Source organism: Papilio xuthus, unplaced genomic scaffold (genome assembly GCF_000836235.2).
Source record: "Papilio xuthus unplaced genomic scaffold, Pxut_1.1 DF826159.1, whole genome shotgun sequence".
Classification (NCBI taxonomy): Eukaryota; Metazoa; Arthropoda; class Insecta; order Lepidoptera; family Papilionidae; genus Papilio; species Papilio xuthus.
In genome coordinates, this window is record NW_013532490.1 from 2,018,387 (window position 1) to 2,043,047 (window position 24,661).

The window sequence follows — 24,661 nt, forward strand, 5'->3', positions numbered from 1 at the left end:
CAGAGGAGAGGATGCACAGAAACAAAATATCTTACCTTCCCATGCATTCTTTCATCCGGTAAGTCCACTTCCACTTCCCATCCTTTCCTTAAGCAAAGGGTGGGAAGGGAAAGAGGACTAAATTAGGCAGTTTTATAGTTTAGAATCCTTATCAAAGTTTGTGAATATATAGTAGGAAAATATTTACTTGATTTTTTTTTTATAATTATGGATGTTCGAATTTTTTGTGGTTTTACCTAAAACACAGTTTTACCAAACCATTGCGCAATAATTGCGCGTTCCTGTGTCTATTTATGACTACAGTGATTGTGTAATATTATACAAGTTGGCACTGGATTTGTTACGTGCAGTTTGATGTGTGTTGCAGCTCCACAAATAGTACCAAGTTTATTTCTGGTATTCTAAAGTTAAATTAGAGATATTGTCCCACGTATTGTATTTTACTTACAGTTTGGGAAGCCTGTCCGAATATCGCTGTGTTAACCTTTGGGAGTGATGAATTAGATTTCACCGCTAAGGCTATTTCACAGTTACGTAGGAGGTATACATTTTTCTGTTTTAGGCTTACTAAAATTGCTCTACTATCAAGAAATGCTGTAATATCAATTAAAGAGGTTCTCTGTCTGTTTTCTTATATGTAAGTATATCGATATTTGAAGTTTTATCTAGCTTGTAGGAAATGTAAAGTTAAAAAGAAAATAGTAGTAATGAATCGTTAATTACGAGTTACAGACTTGCAGGAAATAAGGTAGGTGTCACATTAGGATGCAAACCGGTGTCTAGATCCGAGGGCGGCCTTCGCAGCGGTCACAACGCTAAGGGTCACAACACACTAGCAAGTTTTCCTATTACATTAGAAGTTTACGCGCATTATGTGTCATAGGAAGTGGTTTTGTAACCTCGCCGTTTAATATCTAAGACTGTGGGTATTTATAGATGTTTATAGAGGCTGAGCAAGTGGAGTGTTAATATTAATAGAGTTTATACGAGTTTTAACACGGACTATAGTGTTGTCTTACTTCTTATACATGCGAATGTTTAGATGTATCGAAATTTTACATGCATATAGAACGTAGTCTGGCTACTAATTATGTTTTTTTTAATGCCACGTGGACAGAGTCGCGGGCGACAACCAGTAGATAGAGTGTACGAAATGTGTATAAATTTCATTCGTAAATTAATTCAATTTTCGAACAATAGATGGCAGTGGTGACATATTACAACGCGTTGACGTTTCGTTCCAAGATATAAATCGAGTTTTAAACAAATATCGAATATTCATGTCCATTAATAGAAATTAAATAAGAATAAATTTATTTATATTTAATTTAAATGTTTTCAAAGATATTGGCAAAGTATCAGTTAATTCATCGTAGTTTAAATAGAATCCATTATTAAAGTTAAACATATTATTATTCTCGTCAGTTCGGGAAACGATCTCTCATCCAATAAAGCCTTGCTGTAAAAGGAAAATATCCAATGTGGGCATAAAACTGTTTAACCAATAAATAATACGACCTTTCTATGTGAGGACGAATCGCAGGAAAACTATTTTAAATACGTAATTAATTATTGAATAGACATAAAAGGCTATTTAAGTATATTTTTATTTTAGAAATGTCAGTAAGAATAGTACAAATTGAGAAAAAAAGTGTATAGATATTTGTTAGAAGGTATCTCCAGAACGTCTAAATGGATCTCGCTGAAATTTGTCCTAGATAAAAAACAGTCTGGAAGAACACATAGGCTACTAATTAAGGTTTTTTTCGCGCTGAAGAAGTTGCTGGCAACAGCTAGTTTTTCGTAAATCTCGTTTGTCACTAACAGTTAACAGATAAACAAATTCTATGCAAAACTTCCGGAGAATATAACAAAATTTCCATGAACGTAATTATTGTTATACAACACAATATGTACAGTACTAAAGCTCCATTGACTCACGTGAACCGGGCACCTGTGTCCACGGGCACGTGTCGTGTCGTACGTGTAACTGACAGGCTCACGTTTGTGTCAGTTCTTCAACTGACATTCATTAAACAGATTCAAGTGTAGTTTCAAGCAAAAAGATACAATGATATAACTCTGAGTATTGTTTTCAATGGTTTTTGTTTCTTTTATATTATTTTAAATGCAAATTTAAATGTTAAATTATTATAATTTTAAATATTAATAATCGTTTTTCACTTAAAATATTTGTTTAATAAGTGAATTATAATTATTTAACGGTTTGGAACTTGGACTTGGACTAAAGTGCCAGGTTCTTAATGTAATTTGTGTCTTTTTCTTTTTTATCTTATTATTAATATTAAGTATGACGACTGGAAAAGATATCCGTCATTCTTTTTTTCTAAATTCAGAATGCGGCAAACGTTCTCGTAAATATTTCAAATGGGTTACTAACTTTTTATTTTATTATATTAACTTTTCTTATTTATACTTCCCACTATCATATCCGTCTTCCCATGATGTTCTAAAGAGATGTGAGTAGTACAGAAAGGATACAATTTTTGCCTTCAGCATAAACGAAAAGACGGATTATTTTCACTTCATGCTTGTATTCTGTCTAGACTTAGTATTGCTCCTGTTGACAGAGCCACTTGTCTAGCAGCTTATCTTTTGACATATTGAGTGTTAGTATTGAAACAAAGAAATATATATATTTAAGGATACTATCTGGACATTTGTTTAGTTTTGTTTTCTTTTTATAAGCGAAGTGACCGTTGCCCATAGACATACGCAATTGCATATGCGTTGCCTACCTTTAATCGACGGAGGAGAGGATGCACAGAAAGAAAATATCTTCCCTTTCCATGCATCCTCTCATCCGAAAGTCCACTTCCACTTCCCATCCTTACCTTATAAGAAAAAGGATGGGAAGGGAAATAGGACTAAATTAGGCCTCCGGGACGCACACTCATCAGATGAAAAGCGGAATTACCAAATAATAGTTTTTTTCTTTGATATTTAAGTAGTTGTTATCCTTATCAGCTTTGGAAATGGTCATGTAATAGTATAACAATTTAACTATGTAAGTAATGCGCTTCCTTATTAACATACAGACACATGTTTGCCCACGTGACGGTCGTAACGCTCGTTATAATTATGCTTTAGTTATTTTATTGCTTTACTTGTAAAGAACGCATACTTACGTAACTTTGTTTATGATAGGTAAATTGTTTCAGGTTACTATTTATGTTTATTGAATGATAGGTTTAGTAGGGCAAGACTGTGAATTATAATTAACATATCATGGTCATCATCAGTTCACAATACAACCCTATTGAAAGGCTTGGAGCCTTCCCTAAGTTAGGGATGACGAGGACTACTTAACCACGATGGCCCAGTACGGGTTGACTTCACTATATCTTTGAATTTCTTCCCAGATATGTGCAGGTTGCATCACGATGTTTTCCATCACCTTAAGAATGTCGGATGTACGTATATAAGTCAAAAATCGAAAAACACATTGGTACATGGTAGGATGCGAACCCATGAACTGCAGATTACAAATCAAGTGTTTAACTGCTAAGCCACCGACTCTCTTCTAAGACTAAGGATTTTTCTATGTTTAAAAGTATTGAAATTTTATATTGAAGAATATTTTCCTTTCGACACTTTTTGATATTTTACTTACTTACTTCGTATATTTTAATTCATGTTTCACGCGGAAATAGTCACGTTCCTTTTACATCGGTGGAAATCTTAATTGTTAATGATTTAATTGATATGCATTCAAAAGATTAAATTTATGTCTACTGTATGAATATAATTTTAAGATACAGCCATCTGATTCACGAAGCGTAACCATACTGGTTAAAATACACGTGATAATATAAAAAGAAATATTTATCACGTTGCAGTATTATATATAATTATTACTATTAAATACATAATAAATAGTCTTATTTATTTATTTATTTATAATTAATTTTATTTAAATTTTATTTTTTTTTCGTCTTATTATTATAATATTATAAATATAAATGTTGAGATTAATTATGAAATGTTCTGTTATCTGATAGTCAGTAAGGAATCAACAGACTTGATCCAGGCAAATTTCTCTCCCTTCTTTGTATCTATCTTCATAACTACTACTTAATGTGTTTTAACTCATAAATAAGTGCCTTGTTAATTCTTATCCTAACCAGATGTATACCTTTCAAGGTCACATCGGTCATAGTTACCTGACCACGGTTACGAGCTCGCTCATCGCTCGGTCATCGTTCCAGCTTATAGCGTATTACCTCCTGCACGTTTCGCTACAAGTATTCTAAGCTCGTTACGTAATTACATAATAGAAGCACGTGGCGTAGCCTCTGTTCACGTGTGGCTTGCGTCAGAGGGGGGGCGCGTCTCTCAAGGTTAATCCCCCCCTTATTGATTTGCTTGTTCTAAAACTAATGTTTCTGTAGTTTATGCTCTAGATAGCGCATAGAGCGTTGTTTTGTTAACTAAACTATTTTATATTGTGTTTGGTAGAGGGCCAGCGATCGCCTGTGACTTCGTCATCAGAATTATTAAACAAAAAGAGCACTTTAATAATCCCGCGTGTAATAAATATATTCTCGTAAAAGTCCTGTCAAAATCGGTGCAGCCGTTTCGCAGATTACCCGAAACAGACATGGCCTTACTTACGGACATACAGACAGACATTTGATATAATGTATACTGTTATATAATAGGATATTTTTTTTTGCGCTAACGTAGTTGCTGGCGATCGATGTTGTATTAAAACAAGTATCATGGTATTCGAAATCTATTTTAATATCTATGTAATAAGTAAAACTAATTTGCTGATCTGTCAGTCACGTTAGTTATTACACGTGACCAAGTGTTAAGGATTGTTTTCCACGCGTGACTATAAAAAAAAAACTTTATAATTATTTTTCTGCAGTTGTGCATTTTATATGTAATATTATCTTGTTTACGGGCTTAAACTCTACGTAAGACCTTTTAGCCTTCATAATGATTTAGTAATTATAGAAATATGTTTATAGATTAGTTACTAATAATTGTACTCATGGTTGTTATATATTTTTTTTATATTATAAGGCGGCAAAGAAGAAAACGGCTATTTAAGTTTGCTGAAATTGCGAAGGGACGGCTGCTGATAGACAGCAATTGCAGATGCGTTGACGAGAATAAGGGACTATTTATCAAAAATCTAATCAGCCACTAACTATAGAATCTTAGAGATCTTCGTAGTTGCAGAAATAGTGGATATTTTTCAGATCCTATGTATCAAGGATGATAATGAAGTTAAGTTATTTCTAAGTTTGTTACTTATAAAAATCAAAGTTACTTAGCTCCGAATGCATCGTTTCACAATTGTTCCAATTCTGAAACTGTAAAATAATTAAATATATTAAAAAAACGTGCATACATTTCGCAAACGTGAAACAATCGGAAATGTACATACACAGCCAGCATTGTAGGACATACAACAATTGCAGTATACAATAATTTCATAATAAACACGCAATGTAATTTATCGCGACCAATGTTGCAAAGTAACCGTATTGCACAAATTGGCACATAGTTTAACCTGATTACTACATGAATGTAATGTTACTTTGCATAATATTCGTTTTGGCTTATCCATATTAATACCGACTTCAGTCTTATTAATTCATTGTATTGGTTCGCTATTTTGGCGAATTCAAGCGGCTGCTTCATAGTTTGTGTCGTCGCGTTTGCGTTATGTTAAAAATTGTACGATTTAAAGGAATTATAAAATACTTTTTTTTCGTACAAATTGCGTTTCTTTACATAAAAAAATCGAAATTTCAATGGAAATTCTTACTTTACATCTTTGGGTTTATAAACAGAAAATATATGATTGTCTGTTTGCTTTAAACTAGGCTTTGAAACCCATGAACCGATTTAAAAAATTATTTTACTTTTGGAATTCAACACTATCCTTTAGTGTTAAAGGCTATAATTTTTTTTAATTTTGTTTTTTTTTCATAAGTGTGGGCAAAGGCGGGGGCTACTACAAGTTTTATTATAAAATGAAGATGTCTTCACCCTGAATTAAAGTTACACATACATCCAAGTTGCGTATCGAGCCTTTACATAATAAGCTTTGTAAATAAACAAGTTTTTCGAGCGCTGCTATTTTGCATCGATTGCACACTGTTACGTTACGGATCTCGGGGCACATTAAAATTGTCCTTGGATTGTACTTTCCGGTGCTGTTTCGTCAGATATCGATTAGAAATATCGATTCGGCTTGAAATCGCAGCAACGTCTAGTGTACAGATCATATGATGACGGATAACGTGGGATTTATATTAGATTTATATTTATTATAGATTTATTTATTGACTTATGGCAGAAAATGACTTTAATTTTTGACTCGAGCTGATATCAATGGTATACTTTAAATATTCTGTATGAACTTTGATATTGTAACCATTAGGTTGCATTCTTGGGACACAAAAATAATGTTGTCTCTGTTATTTTCTAAGAGAATGAAATGGACGACTATATGTTTAATATGTTCAGCGCAATTATGGGACTAGTCTATACATTTCAACAAGATATGGTGTTGCTATTATAGTAATATGATTACGAATGCAGAGATTTCTTTATTACTAAATTGGGAGGTACCTTCAGTCGGTGTAATAACCGTAACTAAATATATTGCAGCTGTTTTTAAAACATCAAAAATTATAATTTTTATTGCAGTTTTTCATACAAAATGATGTCAGTTTAATCTTCAAGATTGATTTTGACATTTCTTCGGTTTAAACTTGTTTATCAATACTTGAAGTATTTGATAATATTTGTGGAAGAAACTTTCAATGGTTATGGATTTATAATTGTTACCGTTGGTTTCTGAGATAAAAATCTCTTTCTTTGATAAAACAGACATAACCATATGTTTTAAATGAGGACTTTGGTCTTAGAAGCCCTCGATTAGTGGTCCCGATTATTTTAGTTCGCTTTTTAGTATTGATCAACGCTGGTAGGTTTTAGTCAATTCTTGTTTTGTAGAATTTGAAGTTGATTAATTTATTACTATAATAAGATTTATCTTACGGGTACCTTCGTTACGACAACTTTTAATATTGTCCACAAATTCTTACATGTAGGTACTTTTAATTATAACATTTCTTTAATATTTTTTTTTCTTTTATAAAACTTCATAACATAATATGGTTCAATTCAGTCTTTATTAGTTTGTTTAGAGTTATTTACGAATACTTTTGATAATTATATTAAAATGATTACCTAACAATAACATTAAAGTCGATTCAACCGCATATTGCCTAATACATACTATAAGAGTTAAGACAAAACGTTGTACAGCAATAATATTATCTCACCTTTGCCTAACGAAATTATAATGATCATTCAGTTAGAATTAGCGGGATTTGCGAGTGGCTGCATTATTTGTGTACTTTGACTTTTAAGAGACAGGATCTATACAGCGCGCATTCCCCTCTGTCAAATGAAAACAGTAATTTTTCAGTCAGCATGCTTCTAAATTGACTATTCAATTTTACATGCTAGCATATTGTGTGTTTGATTTATCTCCTCTTTCCCAAAAGTTGCAGAATTTTTTAGTACAAAGGTGCCTAGTCATGTTGTCTATATTCAATGTTTGTGTGTCGAAATCCTAGTTCCGTAGATATGTCAACATCAACGCATATACACCGTATTACCTCACGCCTACTTTGTGGATATACATATAAGTGTTACACTACACACGACCAATTATAGTGCAAAGAATGAACAAATTTTAGGATCACAACTGTTTAAAATATTAGAACATTGCTTATATATTTTTTTAATATTACATGTCAGTAAGACTCCAAAAAATACAGAATCTTTGTCAGCTATAGTTGTGGTTCGCAATTGTTGTTTATTTTCAGGTGGAGCAAAATGTGGTACATTACATTCAACAATTATGAATTAAAATTTGTGTTGTAATAAAAAGTTACCTTTACAAACGTTATTCAATCGAGATTTTATCTAAGGAGAGTGAATTTACAAAATTCTCAAACCTTATATAAAGTTATTATTTAATTTTGTATTGTTGCACCATTGAATAGTAAACGAACTGTAGACCTTCCGGAGCTATTTCGCCACAAAGTTAGTTGACCTGTTGCAATCTTGCCGTTGCATGTTGCAGTTATCATTTTAAATAAGGTTTTACATAAAATATCTAATATAATCAAAAGTTTTTTCATTATTTACCAAATTATTGTAAACGACATAAATATTAGTTACAAATATCTTGTGTGAAAAAACAGTTGAAATGTATAAAATGTCTATTGAAGCTATAAAATGCTGTTTCGGAGTTTATTTGACGCTACTTAAAAAGGCTAAATACATAAGCGTATTTTGCAAATACTGAAATGACGACAAAATAAATAAGCTAAAATTTCATTGAACTTTATATTTTATGTTTTTGACGTTTACAACACTGTCTAATGTCCAACAATCACTACAACGTATACAAGAGTCGCTCGTTAGAGTGGGCTACAGTGTTATCTTAATATCTTATAAAACATAAGTAAATTAACGTTATACAATAATTACGTTAGAACGATTCAGTCACCTTTAAACACTAAAATTATTACTTCCAGTTTGCCCTTTAACGGAAATACTTGGTATTTGATTTGACACATATTTAATTAATAAATATTAAATGGACATGTATTTGACGTAAATATGTAATTATTATAGAGGTCAAATCTTCAAGGCAGATGGTCATCGTGTAATTATGACCACTTGAATTATCTAACACATGGACCAAGTAATTTGTGGTAGAGCACAGGTGATTATTTTTAGTTGAAAAATGTTTATTTCTAGAAATTTTTCTTTACATTTAACTACTCTTATGAGGACGAAGGAAGTCACTAGAAGTAATGTTTTTGCTGAAGATCAGTTGATACGTGATCAAAGAGATACCTCCTGATGTCTCTATGTAAAATTAATTATAAATAATTTTGTAATTAGTATTATTGTATAGTACTTTGTCTTTGAAAACAGTTACATATATTTAAGGATCTCATAAGATATAACTATTTACGTCAGTGGAAATGCGTTTTGATTCTACACGATTTTTGAACTATCACATCTGGCTGTTACTATGCGAAATATAATAAAAATATGTTAAACGTTAAGAATAAAGTTCGGCACGTTTCCACACGTGTTGCATTTCATGAAATCGCATGTAACGTGGCGCAATCCTCCGATACATTGCGACACAACGGCCGACAGACGATGTGTAAATATACCAAAATTTATACATTAATATTAAATTATTCCTAAGATTAATACGTTTTATGGCATCAGATATAGATGAGGTTTGATGAAAGGTGCATAATTTCCTTGTTTTTTTGGTGGATGGATGGATATTTCATAGAAGGAGTCTCCAGAAGAGCTGCATGGATCTCCATTAAACACAGACAGGGAGGACACATATGCTACCTGGTATGATTCTGGAAACGTGTATGGTTCCCTGGGGATACATCTGATTAACATATTTACTCGATAACTCTGCAACGATGCAACATATGTAATTGAAATTTGACACGATATAGAACGTAGTTTTGAGTAACACATGAAATACTTTTCATCCTTTTTTTTAAGTTTGCGCAGACGAAGTAGCGGGCATAAACTAGTATACTCATAAATGCCATCTGACAGTTAAATTGCAAAACTTCGTAACATAAAGCGGTTGTGAATGCGTTGCATCACTGCGGTCTCCGGTCCGGACCTTGACACGTGTTACATCACTGTGCCAAGGTGAAGATCGGTAACTGGTGCATGGTTATGTAAGTAGTGTGCAAGCGCCTTTAATTATAGCTAACGTACTTGCAAATAACATTGCAATCGCTTTTGACATTACGTGTTTTTTTTAATTCTGAAACTTTTATGTTTCGAATGAAATATTTGCTTTTTTACACGCTTATGAATTACGTTGAAATATTCATATTTCTTTACTGTTCATGGAAGAAAGATTTTGTTAACGTAGAACTACGTTTGCTATTCATCATCGTTACCACTGCTGGACATAGGTCGCTTGTGTATTATACCTTTGCACAACTGTTGTAGACGCCAGTAACAAGAACTGTTATACCAATGGAGTGGTCTGCCGTGTTTCGTCTGATGAGTGTCCGTGCTGGAAGTTTGAATTTAGTAAACTTTCCCTTGCGATCCTTTTTTCGTTACAAATCTTTTAGACTATTAAGATGTATTCTTCTTTTTTTTTCCATCAAAATCGTATGGATTTTCTCATATTAAGCTATGATTTCGTGTTCATTTGATGTTGCAATCAACAATAGTTTCTCAGAGGCGGCGGTCTATTTTAGCAGTTTAACCTCATGCTATAGGTCATAACGAAACGGTTAATCCGATCAATTCTAAAATACTAAATTTAAGTTGTGTTTACATCAGTATATGCTACTTATCGTATTTCAAGTACTAATACACCTATTAAATTTTATTTCACTACGTAAGCAATTATTTGCCCAAAATAATTCTAATTTTTACTGTTAAAGTTTTATCGTACGAAAATCACGGAAAAATAAATATTCGTTTTGTAAATTTTTCATGTAAATGTTTGTATGAGGAAGGAATTACTCTAAATATAAAGTCTTGTTAACAAAATAGATTTTGTCAGATAATTTAAGTTATAGTTTTATGTACAAGAGACAATGGAGAAAAACTACTGTCTGCAAGTGATTTATGTAAATTGTGGTGTGCATGCACCCTAATCAGACCTTACTAGCGATTGGAATTGTGGCAGGTTCACTCCTCCCTGATCTATCACGACTTTTGCTGCAAATGTTTAGCTCAAAGTTATAAACGAAAGTTGCCTTAATGGAGTACTTATCGCTCTTGTTTCGACATTATAATAAGCAGTTTTAGTAATCAGATTTTTGGTACTCAAAATCGAGTAAAATAGGTTTTTTAAAACTCTAAGTACCATAAACTCAGTAAATGGATTAAGTCCTGTTGACTGTTTGAAATTTTACGTACAAATTTGCTTTTGATTTATTCCTCTCAATATTGCTCTACTTAAGAAGGTTAATCAACAACTTATCACTATCTCAAAGGCCGGCAACGCATCTGCGGTTCCTCTGGTATTGCTGATGTCCATGGGCGTCGTTGAACACCTTGGTGTTCCCTCTGTACGTTTGCTCCCTTCTGTTATAAAAAAAAGACGTATGACATGAAGACAAAATCCATGTAATTATTTTTTAGTTTTTGTTAACGTTTTTTTTATTATATAAGTGATCATATCTACGTCCGGAATAAGTAACTGGTTAACGATTTGGTTACTACGAAATACACAAATTTGTCTTTTTTTAATCAAGGAAATTAGCCATAAACAACCATGCAAACACTTCAGCTGTTTAAAATTCAAGAGCAACAGGAAAGACGAACGAGTTTGAAGGGCGGATAAACAAAATAATGGCGAATAAATACACATAGTTAAAAAAACATATCTTGATTTTATGTTATGACTAGCTGTCGTCCGCGACTCCGTCCGTGCGGTATTAAAAATACTTTATTAGTAGCCTATGTGTTCTACCAGACTATGTTCTCTATACGAGTATATGCCAAATTTCAGCGAGATCCATACAGCCGTTATCGAGATACTTTCAAACAAACATCCATACATCCAAACATTCGTATTTATAATATTAGTAAGATAATGATGAAATAGTTTTTAAATATTTCATTAAAATTGTAATAGGAGGAATGATAGGTATGTACCTATATTCGAAGGACTATCAGACCAATTCGCGTTGGTCTCCCAATTACTCTGTTTTTTAGTTCCTTTAATGTTATTATGTTTCAAATATTTTGTAACTATACTTCTCATCTATAGGTTTCTAAGGCTATTAATTCGGTTATTCTATGTTATATTGTCTTAAAAACACAATTGACAAATTCAAATGAGGATTATTGATTATCTAAAATAATAAATCAACTATGAATTGCGTACTTTAACAGACCATGACACGTTTGTAAGCAAAACTGAAGGCATATGTAATGCTAAAAGCGTAACACTTTAAAATATCAAGTTTTTAAACTTTATGATATTTTATCTTGCCACAACAAACTCTTACGATGCATTGCCCAACGTTAATCGACCGCTTTATCTATCCATCACAACGCTTCACGACGATGATGTAATGTAGTAGACAGTACTCATAAATATGTGCCAAGGTCTTCACTGACACGTTTCGCTAGCCGCGATAATAATGCGTTGGTATTGACATATACAATGTGAATAATTTTATTTGTGCTTATAAATATATTTGCTTATGAAAGCGAAACGCGTGTGCATTATCTTATATATAAAATTCTCGTGTCACAATTTTCGTTCCCATACTCCTCCGAAACGGCTTGACCGATTCTCATGAAATTTTGTGAGCATATTGAGTAGGTCTGACAATCGGCCAACATCTATTTTTAATCCCGCGCGGACGGAGTCGCGGGCGACAGCTAGTAATATTATAATAATATGTGTGTGTATTTAGATACAAAAGTTTAATTTATAAATGTCATACATCCAATCACTTGATTTTTTATCTAAAATACCGTGGGTTCCTGACACCTAAATCTCTGTATAAAATATATCGTCATTACTGTCATTATCTTTGACAACACAGGATAACAACGTTATAAACGGAGATTTTAGACTCAGAAATCCATGGTTAATCAATACGGTTTTTGAAATCCGTTATACTTGTATCCATTTATATGTATACCCATACCCATTCTTTTAATGGATTAAAATGTCCCTACGGTACAAACGGTAATTAATTATTTAAAAAAAATATATAATTTTTAATAACAAGCTGTCACCCGTAACTCCCAACGTTTAGAATTAAAACAAAAACTTTATAAGTATCGTTTCTTATTCCATATCTCCAAATGTACATGAAAATCCTTAATTAATCATCACACAATAATAATAGAGCTGTTACGTTTTCCTATATTTATTTTTATCTCTTACTTTAAATCGTCATATAGTTTTTTAATTAAACTATTATTTTAGTTTAAAGACATATTTGTATATCCTTGAATGTAGAGATTACTACTTAGTGTAGATGTTAGTGAGTTGCGTAATCGATACGCGAGTATATTACTTATGTACTGAGTATGATTCATTTCTTACTCATGTATATTTTTATTATTAGTATACAAATGAATATTTCCGTATTTTAACATTTTATTTGGACGTTTTCTGATTAATGTCGGTCGGTGGCTCAGTGGTTAACCACTTGACTTGTAATCTGCAGTTCGAATCAGTGGTTGTTCTTCGACTTTCGATTTACTTTAAGACATTATTAGTCAGAATGCTTTTGCGCGAATAGCGCGCTTTCGTTAACAAGTTTAGAAAGAAAGTTCAAAATTATGTTTGAAGTCAACCAACCAACCAAGGCCGGCGTGTTTGACTATGGCCTAGACACCCCTAAATTAGGGTAGGCTCCGAGCCCCTCAGTGTGATAATCAGAAGTCATCAGCTCACTATACGTATAGTATACATAGTAAAAAAAATGCTTTGTAAATATGAGAATTCTACTCTTACAATGATTTTTATGAAGACATTTTATTACAAAACCTCGACGATCTAAAATTAAACGTAAGACTAGATTTCTTGACCTCTCCAATTGTTATGTATCCTTCCAAACAACACGACATATCGTTAGCTCAGTGTAACGAGATAGATCTTTTAATTCTGGTCGCTCTCACAGTAATATACTGACTGGCGTTATGCAATCGTGTTGACCTTAAATTGTCTTACGTAACAGTAAACTAAAACCAGGGAAAGAATGTGAAGGAATTTCGACTTTCTGCAAGTACGAGTAAGGTCGGTTTTATATTGTACTAATAAAACGCCGTATCGAATTGGGTTAGTCAAACGTACCGTTTGCAACGGCCGGTATCGAGTTAATAATGTATGGGTGAATTTATAATGAGATGGTATACGTTTTATTCGAGATCGTACTCATGAATACTAGGATAAACCTCAATAGCTTATAGATTTGATACTCAGCCTTCAAAGTAGTTAGTTTGTTTATAAAATTATTACATACTAGCTGTCGCCTGCGCGAAATTAAAAAAAACTTTATTTTTTGCCTATGTGGTCTTCCGGGGTATGGTTCTACATCTATGCCAAATTTCAGCGAGATCCATGCAGCCGTTCTGGACATACCATCCATCGGAATATTTGCATTTATATTAGTAAGATTCACACTTTTGATTCTAAGTGGCTCATTAAATTCAAGCTTTTGATTTTGACTAAAACAGATCGTCAAATCATCTAACACTGCTTACGCTATGTCAACTAATTTTAGAAATAATATGGAGAATATTTTACTTTAGCCTGAATTGTTTTGTTCGTTCGTAACTGCGGAGAAAAGGGTAGCAATCTTAATGTGACGTTTACGTAAGTTGATGCGCACTTCATTTGTTTACTCAATTAACTCCTTCTAGAATAATGTTATCTGCTTTTAACTTTCTTTCCGTATAGCGAATTGTTGTTTAACAATAAATCTTAAGTTCGAGGCCGTCTGGAACATTGTGATAACGAGTACAAAGATCGGAACAACACGTATGATTTATGTTTGAGGAAATATAAATACCGAATCTGTTGTTTTTCATAGTTACATGACCATATTGATACGACTGTTGTTGAATATCGTATGGTTACATGATCATATCGATGAGTCTGTTATTGACGCATTAAAAGACTGGTTTAATATTATAGTTTAGTGGAATGAAGCAAATCAAGCGGTCCCTCTAAGACTTATATCCATTTGTCCAAAATATTTCACCTACAACTTCATAACAGCGGTGATCAATTTAAGAAGAAGCGATTTTTCTTTTACTTCCTTTCTCTTATTTTTCGCGAATGTTTAAATGGATGGATGGATGTTTGAAGATATCTCCGGAACAGCTTACCGGATTTTGATTAAGTATAGCACACATGTAGAACATAGTCTGGAAGAACACAATCGCTACAAAAGCCAGGGAGCGTCCACCTAAGCGATCTAAGAGCTCGGTGACCTCCCAATCCGGTAACTATAACGAAGTAACAGCCCGAGCCGAGGCTCCTGAGGGAGCCCTCGAGTCTTTTAACAAGGTTCAGGCTAAGCGCCATCTGCGCTCGGGCACCTCAAGCCCGGTGAAGCTGTAAATGCCTCTTCAAAGCAAACAGTGACTACTCAGTCACAAAAAAAAAGCTACAAACTAAGATGTTTTTTATCCCGCGCAGACGGAGTCGCGGTCTACAACTAGTTGTGTATAAATATATGTACTTCATATTGATATTCAATTAATATAACAGCACATACGCGTCCGAATATTTCATGCAACATTTGCTAACACTGCGTGTTTCTAAGACATTTCTATAAATGTCAAAAGACTCGTTTTTTTTTGTTTTGAAAACAGTGACCTAATCTGAAAACCTTGACTCCGATGCAGAGAACCGGCCTGATGGTTATGCAAAGCTTACATCACTCCTTTCTTACAGCTTAATCAACACATCTCTGACCCAGATGCGAACACAAGAAGACTTGCATGGCGCAACAATGATTTAGCCGTATACTTGTCTGATCATAATATTTATCCATTTTACTGAATTTGATATACGTTGCAATGCCAAAATCAAAATAACGTCACATCTATGATATTTAATTGACAGGATCCGTAAAGCGCGCATTCCTCTCTGTCAAATAAAAACCAAAAAAAAAGTTCTGAAATTGCTTGCTTGCATATATATCAACGCATACCTCGAGTAAATCATACCTAATTACTCGTGGTATGCGTCAGCGTGATATGTGATTACCATCTTTACCTCCCCAAAAAGTGGCAGAATTTATTCAGTACAACAATGGCTCTTTGTCTAGTCCTTTTCTATATATTTAAATCGTCAAGTTATGTCACACTGTAACACATTCGTTACTAAAATATAATATAAATAGATATCACAAAGTAATATAAAAATAAATAAAACGTCTTTAAGTGGTATTGTTTCCCAGAGAAACAAATCGCGCGTTAACTTTTGTGTCAACTGAAAGGCAGCTTTTTCTTAAGAAGCAAAAAGGTCATATCTCTCAGTTGTATTTGAATGTTAATAGTTTTTGATCTAACAAGGAATCTAGACTTTGTAACGATTATTACATTGTGTAAAGAAGGGCAGACCGTCCCGGATAAGATCGGTATTCCGACTGCGACGGGGAATGATTCCAGCACCGTTATGTTTAGAGATTGCACCGATCAAGAGATGACAGGTCCACATACTTCTGTGAATAAGAGTTCTTCTCATTTCTATAAAATTTAAAATGTCATGAGTTTGAATCATTTGACTAATGTTCAGAACGAATAACCTAACACAAAACTTTTAATTGGAATGTTTACGTAAAGCACATTCTTAAAAAACAAATACCTATCTACCTACACCGACATATAATTGATTCCGTGAACAAAAGAGACCAGACGATGAATTTAAAACGAAGGGGAGGATTCAGGGAATGTCTAGACACATCGAAGTTTAATATCTCTACAGCGAATTCTATTTAGAAACCATAATGAGAATAACAACGAAAGAACAAAGACTTAAGAAAGAAATAAAGTGAAGTTGAATCCAAAAATTCATTCTTAGAACATCGTTTGCCAAAAAACTTCGAAGCGAAATATTCTATAACCTTTTCAGCGTTAACTTAACTGTATAACGATAAGAGATTGAATAAAGTTAACAGTATTTATATTAACATTCAATAGTCCGTTACTTAGTTCCTACAGCTTGACTACTGGTTACTCAATTTATCTAGTTCTAAGTGTATGCAAATGTTTGTAATGGAACTTAAAATGATCTAGACAAGTAGCCCTAAGTTGACCGGTTAAGTAATGTGTACCAATGGAACAAGCGGTAAGAGCTCGGTTCCCGGTGTACCGGGCCATCCGTGTCGATGTACCGCTTACGAGTGTAGGGCGACTAGCCCTTGGACAGTAACCGAGACTTGTATAATTGGAAACTACATATCTAACATAATTATTAACTTTGTTTTGTGACCAAAATGTTGATCTTTTCTACTCTTTCTTTTTTATAAAAGAGCTGGAAAAGGACTAGAATTGTCAGCCTGCGCATTAAAGTATTTGAAACCAAGTCGGTTACAATATACAGTAACTGAGGGCTATAAAAATCTGAATGTTTTTAATTTATCAAAATATCTGTATAAAACAAATATATACAATAGGCTAATGGTTTCGATCAACCTTACGAAACATAATATTTAATCCAGTATTCCAAAACCGTATTTGATGTACTTTTATGTCTGAACTTATCTTTATTAATTCTACTTAAAATGTCAATTTGATAAACCATTGCTACCTCATTACGTTAGAAGTATAATGTTTTTGCACTCGGCTGTCATAAATACCATGTAATTTCTCTACACGTATCCACATCTAAATACCCTTGGTAACCATCATCGTGGTAACCATCGCACGGTTCCCACCGACTGCGATCGCCCGCGCCCTGACATAATCCGTTTACCCAGTACCGACCCGGATACGGACCTAGGGCTGACACAAAAATTTTATCTATTCAATGTTGTTATAAACGCCAGATAAATATTGTGAATGTGTGTGTTAGTAGATATTTAAACAAAACTTATATTGAACTTACGGTTGCGTTTCCAAGATTCTAATTGTAGTTTGTAAATTATTTTTATTGATTTAATTTAGATCAGAGTTAGTAACCCTAAAAATCATAAAATATAAATGTCAAGTAGGAAATTCTAATCATAAGTACTATATTAGTAAGTACTAAGGTTTGGAGTTTAAGAGTGACTTACGGTATATAAAAAAGTTCTTATCCTCAATTTTAATCAATTAAACGGCATCTTCTTACTTTAAAAAATATTTTTTGGTATAATTTAGGATCTTTTTAAATTTTTTAAAATAAGTGGTATGTAACTGAAGCGACAACCCTACTTGTTGAATACACAGGGATGTTACGGCGGATGTTAACCTACTACTATGTAACGGGACTATGAGCGTAAGATAAGATGGATAAGACTTATCTCGTAACAAGTGTTATTAAAAATAATAACAATTAATCAGATTAACAGCACCATAGTAAATTTAATAACAGAACTGACGGAATGTTCATGTACCCGCTGTAGCATAAAGGAATTGTTTTAATTTAAAAATTGTGTTATTCAATTTGAATTCCTCCCAGAAGTTTTGCAAAGATTCAGACGGTTAGGTATATTATTTGGTATAGATAAATCAATATTTGTATGAAATAAAAAAATGTAAATATTGTTTTTTTTTAAATTGTCTGTTTAATCAAATGTTACGATAAGTTTTTTGCTAATCTGACTATAAATAGATATATAAGTTAATTTTATAATTACACTCTTTTAATCATACTACAAAAAGGACGAGGTTATTTGTATGTTTTTAACGAGACATGTCCATGTTATTCTATCGTAGTATGCCAGCGCAGTGTGTCGCGGGTTGGCACACTACTCCACATCACGCGCATTGATAAAACTGACGAGATAACACTCATTTTTTTTCACCAATCGTATCTATATATGGTAAACTGTAATTAATTACACTCAAATTATACGAATTACAACTCTATTTTGTCATAATTAAGATTTGTTTTTAGCATCAGCGTTTGATTGACCGAGTTTTTTTTATTTATAGACTTTGTTGATCCTTTTTTTGCTAATGCTTATTTTATAATTATTTATATTCTATATAGTTATTGGTAATTACGGATATGTTTCATATCAAAGATATATTTGTAAGACTTTAACATTACGATAAAAACTTAATCGACGTGTTTATATTACATTCCCTCGAAAACTTTCTCGGAATAAAACTTGCAACTATCTGATATTTGATAATTCAGCTGTATATAATGGAAAAAAAAAGTTGAACTATTAAACAAATTATTAAACAGACAATCATGAAGTTGCTGATATTTGTATTTTTATTTCAGGTGAGTTATTTTTAAAATTTTTTTTTAGTAAATAATAGATAATATGATACAGATATGACGTCTGATAGAGATGTATGGAAGAATAGTACATACTGTATATACAAGTAAGTAAGTAGCGACCCTCCGTAAGTACAAGGATTAAACATTTTATAGATTTATTAGCTGTCGTTCGCGACTCCGTCCGCGCGGGATTAAAAATAGATGTTGGCCGATTCTCAGACCTACTCAATATGCTCACAAAATATCATGAGAATCGGTCAAGCCGTTTTGGAGGTATATGGGAACGAAAATTGTGACACGAGATTTTTTTTATATCATAAGGTGGCAAACGAGCGAGCGACCAACTGAAATCGCTGAAATAGCGAAGGGACCGTTGCCCATAGACATACGCAATTGCGTATGCGTTGTCTACCTTTAATCGACGGAGGAGAGGATGCACAGAAAGAAAATATTTTCTCTTTCCATGCATCCTCTCATCCGGAAAGTCCACTTCCATTCCATTTTATATTTAAGATGTTATATTTCCGTATTTTTCAGGCGCTTATAAAATATTCCTGGATGGAACCATTAACATCTATACAAATTCAAAATTACGATGGACCAATCTATCTTCACGGACCATTATCTTGCAGTGATGAAATCTCTAAAGGGCTTCACATTTCCAAAGACTGTCATAGACCATGTGATACAGAGTGTTCATGCGTCAGTAAACCAACAACTATATGTATACCAATAAACACTGCATCTGAGAGTTCCTGTAACATTGGATCTTATTACATAGGAACTAAACCGCAGTATAATGCTGGATGTCCAACACAATGTGACACCCAGATATATTACACTATGGAAGCGCCAAAGTCTGGCTGTCCAAAAGAGTTTTGTTCAGTCAAAAATTGCCAGCGTGATGAGAAATGTAACCATCGCTGTACGAAATGCTATTAAATATGATAAATATTATATAGATTTTTTTTTAATCTTTTATGCCTTGGTTTTCATCAAAGACTAAGCTCCTACAAGTAATTAGCTAGCTCTATAGCTATCTTTGTCTAACAAATATGATCCAATAAGATAATGCTTTTTTTTAAATCACTAAATCGTATGCGTCAATTATATAATGCAACTGTAAAGAAGATCAAAGCAACACACGTATACAAATGAAACTTTTTGCAACAAATGCATACATTTCGCAAGTCAAAGCGCAACTCTCCGACCCTCGACAGTGTTTGCCAAACAATGTTTGCTAAACCCAATGTTTGCAAACGAGGGTTTACCAAGCGTCGCTCCACGCCAGCGTCTGTTTAATACGATTGCTTTTTGTCCCAAATCGCAATATCTCATTGTTACGCTTAATCCGTCACTAATTAATTGCCCATTGATATCGCAAATAGTTTCGCCAATTTCTAAATTTCAAATATCGTTTGTGTTATATTTTAATTTTGCATGTTTGTGTGTACAATGTTTGGTAATTTTCAAAGTAATAGTGTTCCCAATATTAAAAGTTTTGCGCAAACATTTCAATACTGGGAACACTATTGCGTTTGTTTCTCTTCCAATACAGTACTATTATTCTGAAATTTTTTGGAGGTCACATTTTATGTAAGAATGATACAAGCGAATCGTTTCCATATTTGATATGACTGCTAGATAACCCATCAATTTCGGTAACATTTACAAGAGTTCTGATTAATTTTGACGCCAATTGTCAGTGAAGTTGGATATAGGATATTGGTTGGAACAGACGTAGATTAAATGTCTGGCAGTAGAATACTCATGATTGATAATAGTAAAATTAACAAATAAATTGTCGACTTAGTCAGTTCTCTTTGACCCACATACATCGACTTGTGAAACGTATTAAAAGAGGGCAGCAGCTACAAAATAAAAATCAGTTCATTAACTTGAGGTCATTCCTCTCTACGTGGCGCACGAGTCAATCAACTCTGCCTACCACGTTGCGTGTGACAACCTTGACGTTAAGTACTGGTTACTGCAAGCTCTATGTAACTCGTGCCAGTAATGCCAGTTATGAAATCGGCCGCAATACTGACCTAATCAGACTTAATTTTGATACTTTAATGTTATTGTGAAGTAGGCTGATATTAATTTGGTATAATTCTGATGTTGATTAGTCTTCTAATTAAAGAGAGAGATAACGACCAGTTTTCTGAGTTACGTAAAGATTGGTAAGTAAGATTTAAGAAGACAAAGGATTGGTATAATTTGTTTGGGCTTGCAATTGAACTCTGGAAAGCGTTTGCATTTTAAAACTTTCAGAAACCTAATTTAAGTTTACTCCTATTCACTTCTATTCTTTAACAATCTGTACGAAATCCTAATACTACTTGGACATCCTATATAAAAGTAAACTTACTTCTTCTAACCATTAGACATATGTATGTATGACCTCCCCGTTCGCAGCTGAGTGGGGTGCTGGCGTGTAACTATGTGATTAACTACTAACATAAGATGTCTTCATATAAGTTTATCCAACAACCACGCCATCTATCACTGCGGTGTAACAACCCGTAACCGGTGAAGTAACTGCTTACGCAAACCTCAAGGATACAGCAAGCGAGCAGCGTGGCGCTGGCGCTGGCTTGCGAAACGTCAAATGTCGACTTAGGAAAGGAGCGGCCGTGTCAAGGCGTTTTGGAGTAACGCCTGGCTCCTTTCGATTTTCGTTGGGCAATGGGATCTACCCTGCGAAATGCCAGCTTCCATTTGTAATAACATCCACATGATAAACTATTCCTGTATCCGGCTAGAAGGATCATATTCTGTTCAGGAATTTATAGCCCTATAGAACTCTTTTAGAGATTGAATGATTAAATTTTTAGTCTATGTAATTATTGTTTAAAGATAACAAATCCTTGACTTTAATAAGAAATGCATTAAATAGGTTAATTTTTTATCTGTCGTTGAAAAGAGAAGGGCTATGTAGCAACATGGCTGACCTTAGTTGGTGACGGTAAATGTTGCAAAGACAGTTATGTATGGAAATAAAATTACCATTGATGTGATAAGTAAAAGTTGACCTAATGACATAGACAATGTAATAGATACCTAAATAAACAGGTCTCAGAATTTGGTAAACTTACAATAGTACTGGATATATTTTTTTTAATCTTACTAATATTATAAATGCGAATGTTTAGATGGATGGATGGATGTTTGTTTGAAGGTACCTCCACAACGGCTCAACGAATTTTGATGAAATTTGGCACACATGTAGATCGTAGTCTGGAACAGAACATAGGCTATTAAGTGTTTTTTTTTAATTCCGTGCGGGCGGAGTCGCGGACGAGGCAGCAAGTCTGATACGTTCAGGTTTTTTGGAAGAGGGGATAAGCTTGTAGTTCAAATTAATTATATAAAAAATTATGTGGTAAAAATAGTCTTCATATTTAAGTTTTTTTTTAGTCTAAAATGCTGTGGGAATTTCTTCTCAGGTATGTGCAGGTTGCATCAAGATGTTTTCCTCCACCGTAAGAACATCGGATAAATGTACATATGTAAATCGTAAATCGAAAAACACATTGGTACATGGTGGGATTCGAACCCAGGACCTGCAGATTGCAAGTCAAGTGCTTGACTCCTAAGCCACCGAAGCTCTATCGTTCCGGAGATACCTCCTAATAAATATTCATTATAATAAGCAGTTTTAGTAATCTGATTTTTGGAACTCAAAATCGAGTAAAATAGTTTTTTAATGCTACCATAAACTAAGTAAATGGATTAACTCCTGTTGACTGTTTAACATTTTACGTACAAATTTGTTTTTGAGTCATTCCTCTCAATATTGCTCTACTTAAAGAAGGTTAATCAAGAAAGACGTATGACATTTCAACAGTGGTAGAACCCGCTTTAACATCTTCGCACGAATTGGCCCGGCTCGCCTGGTGAAATACCACAACCACACAGAAGACAGGCGTGAAGTGGTAGCAATTTCGCGTTTCGTCTGATGAGTGTGCGTCCCGGAGGCCTAATTTAGTCCTCTTTTCCTTCCCATCCTTTTCTTTATAAGGAAAGGATGGGAAGTGGAGGTGGACTTTCCGGATGAGAGGATGCATGGAAAGGAAAGATATTTTCATTCTGTGCATCCTCTCCTCCGGCGATTAAATGTAGGCAACGCATATGCAATTGCGTATGTCTATGGGCATCGGTCACTTCACTATTTCAGCGATTTCAGGTGACTTTCTCGTTTGCCACCTTTTGATACAAAAAAAAATATTTGATATTGTTTTTCGATAACTATTGATTCGTTTTACTTTAGCCACATAAAAACATGACAGCATTCCGTACAGTCATACTACGACATTAACAACAACCTTGGCCATGACTCTTACGTAAGCCGAACAAACTTTATTTTGTTTATACTTTTGTCAAGATACTTTTTCATATGAAAACCTGTATTTAACATAAAAAACACAACATAAGTTATTTACTGTATTCAACATTGACTAATCTAAATCACACGGAATTTGGCTAAATTCATGGATAGGTTAGAATCAATGGATAAAAAAAAATATTGAAAAAAAAATAACGTTATATTTTTATTCCTTTTTTTCTTAATCGACGTAAATAAGTTGCATACAATTGATGTATTTTACGATGATTTTCTTTTATAAATTCTTAACAGTTTCCTTATAGGAAGTAAGTACGTTGTTGCCTTGGTAGAGTTCCATTACTGATGGCGACAGGGACATGCTTTAATTGTTACATAAATGGCAACAATACTATACAGACTTGTACTAAAAGATATTATGTCTCTCTTTTTTTTTAAGAAAATGAAAGGGATGGCAATATATTTTTAACAACTAGTTCGATAGTGGAAACCTGTGGTTATAATGATCGTAGTTCTCGTAATCTTTTGTTTATTGGTAAGCGGAAATAGGCTGGTTGTAAATATAATAAAATGATTGTGTTTCGTTAAGCAATGTTATTTCATAATGTTATATTATTGAAGTGGTATTAGTTTTCTTGTAATCTTACCTTTTTTGTCCTAAGTAATCCACGATATACCTTTTGAAGTTGCAAGAATAATCTTGATAGAGCGTCGATGGTTCAGAGGTTAAGCACTTGATTTGAAATCGGCAGCTCCTGGGCTCGAAACCCGCCATGTACCACTATGTATCTCGATTTTTGATTTACATTCGTACATTTATCCGACGTTCTTACAGTGAAGGATAACATCGTGATTTCATCTGCGAAAGATATTCAAAAATATGTGTGGAGTCAACCCACACTGGAACAGCGTGGTTGAATATTTTTGTTTTTTTTCAGAGGGGAATGCTTTAGGCATACTCCGTGCCTCGGGGAAGGCACGGTAGTTATGTGGGATTCTCTCCCCGAATGGGAGCATACCCACTAAACCCCTCTGTTCCCTCATAGCCATATGTCGGACGCCACGGGATCGTGTTAACTTACCTCCGCGACGCCCCATTGACCAGCCCGAGAATAGGGCTCCTCAATGCGCCCCCAATGGGGCGCTGCACCCGTAGGCGCTCCTCAGAGACGACACCGTGCAATGCAGGTTCGGGATTCGTGGTTGAATATGGCCTAAGTTAGGGTAGGCTCTGACCACCTCGGTATAGTCAAGTTATACTTTTGTTAGTGATAATATAGAACATATTTCTTTAGATACGCTTAGCTTATTACCAATTT